Source organism: Suricata suricatta, chromosome 2 (assembly GCF_006229205.1).
Source record: "Suricata suricatta isolate VVHF042 chromosome 2, meerkat_22Aug2017_6uvM2_HiC, whole genome shotgun sequence".
In the NCBI taxonomy this organism is placed as follows: domain Eukaryota; kingdom Metazoa; phylum Chordata; class Mammalia; order Carnivora; family Herpestidae; genus Suricata; species Suricata suricatta.
The window spans coordinates 108,347,352-108,354,006 of NC_043701.1; the positions used below are offsets into that span (position 1 = coordinate 108,347,352).

The following is a 6,655-nucleotide window of genomic DNA, read 5'->3' on the forward strand; positions in this document are numbered from 1 at the left end:
GATTCATCACCACACACCCCGCCACCCCCTGGGGCATCCCGAGCAACTGCTCACGGGCACCCAAACCCAGACTCTCACTGGCCTGGGGTGGGCACTCCACTGGCCTCCCTCCTCCATCATGGGCTTAATGAAGACAATAATAGCCTGCTTTGTAGCTCTCCTGGGGGTGACTAATTGGTTAATCTTGGGAAGGCCCTTTGAAGATGAAAAGCCGGGTATTACTCATAGGGTTGAAGGCATGCACCTGCCCCAGTTGGGGCCTGAGTCAGCAGAGAGTGACCTCCCACCTGCGGTCGGCAGGGCCCGCCTGGGTCCCCACTCGAGGTCAGCGCTGGCTGGAAGGAGGGGTGTGGCGGGCTCCAGGCAAGGGAAAACCAGGCTCTCTGAGTCAGGGGACTGCCTCACTGGCGTTCACATGGCCTAACAAGCCTTCAAAGGACTCTGCCAAGAGGGCAGCACATGTCTGAGAATATCAGGCAAGATGGTATTTCCTGGTCATTGTTCAGGGAAAACGCCTTCTTCACAGCTGACTCCTCCTAGGCATGGCCTGCTCGCCTTCCTCACAGGGAAGGCGAGCTAGGGCAGCAGTGGGGAGCTCTGGGGTGGGCAGCCCTGGGGTCCAGGGTGCCAGGGTGGGGCATTGGTGCTTTTCGGTCTTCTCTGCCTCATGGACCCCACCGCCCCCCCTCCCCAACACACACATCTCTGAGAAAGAAGAAGTGGCAGCCAGAACAGGGAACCAGAAGCCAAAACAAGGGATGAAGGCAAGGGTCGCTTACGACCACGCCCCCACCCACACTTGACCCAGTGGGTCGAGGGGGATTTTGATACAGTGGCAGCTGGGAAGCCAAGAACAGAAAGCCTTTAATCCGTGCAACCTAATGCCAAGATTCCGCCAGAGAGAGCCCATTTCCTGCGCTGTCTGCACATTCCTCCCATTCTTCCCGAGCACCTTCTCCCAGTGACCCCTCTCCATGCAGCCTCTGTTCTCCCCCCACGGCTAACTGCTCCTTTCTTCTAGAAAACAAGTCCTGTGGCCAGAAGGATTCCATATACTTCTGCTTTCTCTTCGAGATCCCCAGGTCCTTAGGAGCTTTTCCTTTCTCCTCCGGTAAATTGCCTGGAACCCCAGAGGTGCACCCCTCACCCAAACACACAGAATGATAAAGATCTGGAGAATTAGGATGGAAGGGTGGGAGCACGGGGGTGGGGGAGGGGGACAGAGGGGCCACTAACTCTTCGCACCCAGGCAGAAGAGGATTGCAGAGGCGGGGTGGGGGGGTGGGTGCAGGCCAGCAGGAATGGGCTAGGGAATGATTTTGTTCTGCCTCTGTATGGAAGGAGGTGCGTGGAAATGACAGTTTGGAGAGGATCAGAATGGGGGGGGGTACTGTTTCAAGGGAGGCAGCCTCCCTTCCGCAGTTCTAACAGTGCCATCAAGTGGCCCTGCGCTCAGACGCAGGGCCGAGCCTCCAGACAGCCCAAGCTGACCCGCAGCCAGAGCAGAGGTGGGGCTTTGCCAAGGACAGCGGTCAGCCACTCACCTCAGCCACCTCCCCCTGGAACGGTCTGCCGGGGGTGGGGAAAGGCATCCCCCCGAGTGTACGCTCCCTAAGGGAAATGGCCATCACGTTCACCACGCGCCTGCAGGATGCTTCGTTTGGCCTCTGCCACACACCAGGGCATCGCCGGGATGCGCGGGGACAAAGGTACCATGGGAGGCACCTGAGCACACTTCCATGCTGACACATGGTCAGTGGTCAGAGCAAGCCTGTCTGAGCCCCCTGACCCTTGTCTGGAGACCCTTGCCCGAGGAGATGACGGAGGGGTGCTGGGCCAGACGCGGTCCGGTGAGCACAGCAGAGGAAGCCTGGGCTGGGCACACAAGTCACCTTCGGGTGTGAACACTGGCTTTCACTGGATTCCTTTCTTCGACCCTGCAGGTCAAAATCAACTCACCTTAGAAATATGAAAGTGATTTTCTTTCTAAAAAGAGGAATTTAAAAGAGACAGAAGGCTTTTCCGGCAGTTGTTGGGCAACTGAGGCTGAGGAGGAGCCTGAGCGGGGAGGAGCCCTGGGGCCAGTCCTGCCCAGCCACATGCTCAGTTGCTGTGTGTAGGTCTGAGGAGGGGACTTCACTCTCTATTCTCATTTTTTTCAATTTATAATGTTTTTATTTTTTATTTTTTGAGAGACAGACAGAAAGCAAGCAGAGGAGGGGCACAGAGAGAAGGAGACAGAATCTGAAGCAGGCTCCAGGCTCTGAGCTATCAGCACAGACCCTGATGCGGTGCTCGAATCCATGCACCATGAGATCATGACTTGAGCCGAAGTCAGACGTTTAACTGACTGAGCCCACCCAGGCGCCCCTCTAACCTCATTTTTCTATAAAAACTGGGGGCAGAAATAGACCCATAGTTTCCAAAATTACACTCTTAGGCCCCAGGGGAGGGGTGGCAGTTTGATAGGACTTTGGTCCCCATGCCTTTTACAAGAACATCTCCGTCTTTATCCACAGCATCGTAGCCACTTTTAAGGTCCCTGCCCAGACCACGACTCTCGGAACCGTTGGCCATACCAGCAGAGTGAGGCCCCAACACTGTGTTTATACTTCGTGACCCCAGACGTGGACTGTAGGTGACTGCACAAGAGATGGACAGCTGTCCAGGTGAGCCAATCTGATTCTCCCTCCCCAGAATTTGAAACTGGGTCAGGTTGGGTCAAAGTTGGTCTCTGTTAGACCTGAGGTAGTCATACTGGCTCAGAGGACAGAGAGGTCAGAGCACCAGGCCCTCCCCCGGCTCCCCTCTGCACCCTTACCGTGTTCCCCTACAATATATTGCCCCCATTAAAAGTTTTTTTTAATGGTTATTTGTTTTTGAGAAAGAGAGCACAAGCAGAGGAGGGGCAGAGGAAGAAGGGGACAGGGGACCCGAAGCAGGCTCTGTGCTGACAGCAGACAGCCCAACATGGGGCTCAAACTCATGTATCACAAGGTCATGACTGGAGCTGAAGTTGAATGCTTAACGAACCAAGCCAGCCAGGCATCCCAGCCCCTGTGGACAAGACAAGTAAAAATCTCTTCCCAGATCTAAGGAACAACAAGATCAGCCAACCCAGCACAGTACATCTATCTCATCTCCCAGAGCCACATTCTGTTTTTGAAAATAAAGCGAAGTTTCTATGTAGACCATGTTACCTTACGAATTAAAATTCTTAACAGAGTAGGTATGCAATGAATCAGTAAATATTCACATTATTTTCATTTCTATTACTGATGTATTCAAAACTTATTTTGCAAATCAATCATATTTTCCTGTTGCTATAAATTTTAATCTCAAAACATTTTGTTGCTAATATCTACTTGGACCTCTTCTATCAATAAGACTTTTTAGCAATGTTTATTTATTTTTGAGAGTCAGAGACAGAGTATGAACAGGGGAGGGGCAGAGAGAGAGGGATACACAGAATCTGAAGCAGGCTCCAGGCTCTGAGCTGTCAGCACAGAGCACATTGTGGGGCTCGAACCCACGAACTATGAGATCATGACCTGAGCCAAAGACTGACACTTAACCAACTGAGCCACCCAGGTGCCCCAATAATACTTTTTAAAAATTTCATTTTGTCCTGAAATCTTCCATCCAAGGACTTAAGTATCTATAAATATGCTATTTCATTCATTCATCCATTTTGTTAGATGCTGAGTTTACCAAAGAAATTTCCCTTCACTAAGATCTCAAAGGGCAGAACTCGAAGAAATCATAATTTTAAGTGCATATTTCCTAGATTAGGTCTCCTTATATTAGAGATGCCTCACTCTGCAACAGATTAAAGAATCACATATTCTCAACTTATGAAAAGGCTCTCAAGGTACTTGAGTATTTGTCAAAATCTGGGTCATGACAGTGAGCCCTGAAACCAAGTGAGTGTACCCTCTGGTCCTAACCTGGGTGACCCAGTTGGTTAAGCATCCGACTCTTGGTTTTGATGCAGGTCATGGTCTCAAGTTCATGCGTTTGAACTTCACATCAGGTTCTGCAGCTGACGGTGTGGAGCCTGCTTGGGGTCCTCTATCTCCCTCTCTTCCTGCCCCCTCCCTCTGTTGCCTTACCTCTGTCTCTCTCAAAATAAATAAACTTTTAAAAAAAATTTAATGCACCAGAGCCAGCACTTTAGAATTGTTTTTTAAAAATGAGAGGGTGTTGGGGCATCTGGGTGGCTTGGTTGGCTGAGCGTCCAACTTCAGCCCAGGTCATGATCCCACGCTTTGGGAGTTCGGGCCCCACCTCAGGCTCTGTGCTGACAGCTAAGAGCCTGGAGCCTGCTTCAGATTTTGTCTCCCTCTCTCTCTCTGCCGCTCCCCAGCTTACACTCTGTCTCTCTGTCTCCCAAAAACAAATAACATAAAAAAAAAAACAAACCGAGAGGGCGTCACATGCAGTAAGGCTGTATGTTGTTATGTAAAATACCTATGACTTCAGGTATATAGGTTTGTGTGTGCACAGGGTGAAGATGTCAAATGTACGTCTCTCTGGGGACCTCCAAGTGGTCTGTCGGGACCACGGTTCCTCCTCCTCACTCCTCAGTCCCCCACAACACGGGCACCAGCGACACCTGCATGTCATCCCACCTGCCTGCCACTGCGGCTGCATCGCAGGAATTTCCACCCAGTCGTGACCTTCTCTCCTCAGACCACTACCTCTGCTGCTGCCCGGGCCTGGTACATTGGACCCCCAGTGAATCTCTGTTGTGCTTCCAGTTTGGGTTTTGGCTTTGGGGAGGGAGTGGTGGACAAGGGGCAGGTGCCTGTTGGGACCAGCGAAGCCCAGGAAGCAGGCTTGAACCCCTGAGCACTCTCGCCGCTGCCGCTCGGGGGCTGGGCGGGGATGGCGGGACCATCCAGCAGGTCCTCCAGGGTAGGCCGGGCTACAGGGGTCCTGGCGCATGACTGCGTCTCAGCCCTGCCAGCGCAGCAGCAGTCTCTCACTGCCATGGCCGTGTCCGCACAATAGCGGAGAGGCTAGGCGGAAAATCGATACAGAATAACTTTTCCTAATTCCATTTTGCACCGGCATCAGTGAGCCCCAGGACGGTTTGCGGCGTCATTCAGAGAGCACTCCTGCCACTCCAAGGCAGGAGGCGGAGGCGGACTCACCTGGGACCTTGTCAGGAGGAGAATCTCAGTCCCTGCCCAGGACCTAATGAATTCAAATCTGCATTTTAAGACCCCCAGAGATCCGTGCAGACATTTCAAGTTAGAGGAGCTCTGGTTCAGGAATGCCGGTGTCCTAACCAACTAAGCAGCTGCCGCGATTTCTCATCACCGGCCACGGTGAAGACGTCGGTGTGAGATGCGTCCTTTCTCTCCGTAAGCGCTGCCTTCCGCTGATGATGTTCCTTTCCATCTGGCATTAAAAATGTGCTTTGCTTTAGGAAGAGTGATTCTGAGTATAGTTTTGTTCGGTTCTTACCCATGTCTTCTGTAGGCAAAATAAAACGTAGTTACTGACACCTGCCTTATTGATGACTTTTTCTAACCCATTAGCCCAAAAGCCTGGGAACACCTAGCACAAAGGAAGCCAGAAAGTGTCTGGCTGACATCTGCGCCGTCTAGAGCAAAACCGGAAAGCTAGCTCCACCTTCAGACTGGGGGTGCGGTGGGGGCTCCTGCCAATGCCTGCATCACCATGCACAGCTCCGGACATGGAGAGGGGCTGCTCAGACACAGGCCCAGGGAGGTGGCAGGCCAGCCCAAGCATGGCAGTCCAGGTGCCAGGGATCCCGTGCCAGCCCAGGCTTGCCCACCCCTCTGCACCTGTGCCCCTGGCACTTCCGCAAACCAGCAGATCGCTGTAAGAGCATCATGTGCTTGCACCAACGGCACCTTTGGCCAAAGCAAGCTGGACACAAAAGTTGATCGAGATGAGCCCTGCACTGGGCCTGCATCAGAAGACAGCATCCACGGCTGGAGGCGCAGACACCTGGGCTGTTTTCTCGGACGCTCACTCCTGAGACCGGGAGGGCCTGTCATGGGCAGGAACCAAGCAGAAGGCAGAGAAATCGTGCAATGGGGTAAAGAAGAGCGTTCTTCCTGAACCGATAGAGTGCTTGGAGCGACTGAGCAAACCCTCAGGAGGAACCAGACGAGGGTCTGGCGTACTGAGGAGGACAGACATGCCCTCGAGGTCCTGCGGAGGGAGAGACTCGGAGAACCTCAGGACACTGGGAAGCCCAGCTCCCTGCACGCGCATCTGGCCCTCTGGTCCTGACTGTCCTGACCAGAGCAGGCAGGCCCTGCTTCCCAGTGTCCAAAGCCCGCAAACAACAAAGGCAGTTTTGTGGCATTTCAGAACAAGCTTGGAAACTTTTTAAATGTCAGAATGAATGATGTGGAAAGACTTGTGGGAGAAGCAAAGAGGCAGAGTCTGAGCTGGGAGAATGGAAAGGCTCGGGGGCACCACAGGGGCTGCTGGTGAACACGTCTGTGGGGTTCGGAAGTCTTTTAATAAAAGGGATACTCAGAAGCAGAAAAACATCTTGAGCTGTCACGAGAACCAGTGATGTGGCAAAAAATGTGAAGATTAATATGGTCCCAGAGGGGAAAGCTGGGGCGCACATTATTGATTTTATTGAGGGTCTGCTATCCGAGGGGGA

General features: G+C 52.7%; 1 long non-coding RNA gene across 3 annotated transcripts; it reads left to right on the forward strand.

The window, feature by feature from the left end:
- Positions 1-819: 819 nt before the first annotated feature.
- Positions 820-5,510, forward strand: LOC115271960. Of its 3 annotated transcripts, XR_003900182.1 has the most exons (4): positions 820-1,111; positions 1,651-1,709; positions 2,520-2,669; positions 4,507-5,510. It is a non-coding gene; the product is annotated as an uncharacterized LOC115271960 (long non-coding RNA). The 3 variants fall into 3 exon arrangements; XR_003900180.1 differs by lacking the exon at positions 820-1,111 and having other exon boundaries at positions 1,441-1,709; XR_003900183.1 differs by lacking the exons at positions 820-1,111; positions 1,651-1,709 and adding an exon at positions 2,074-2,116.
- Positions 5,511-6,655: the final 1,145 nt, after the last annotated feature.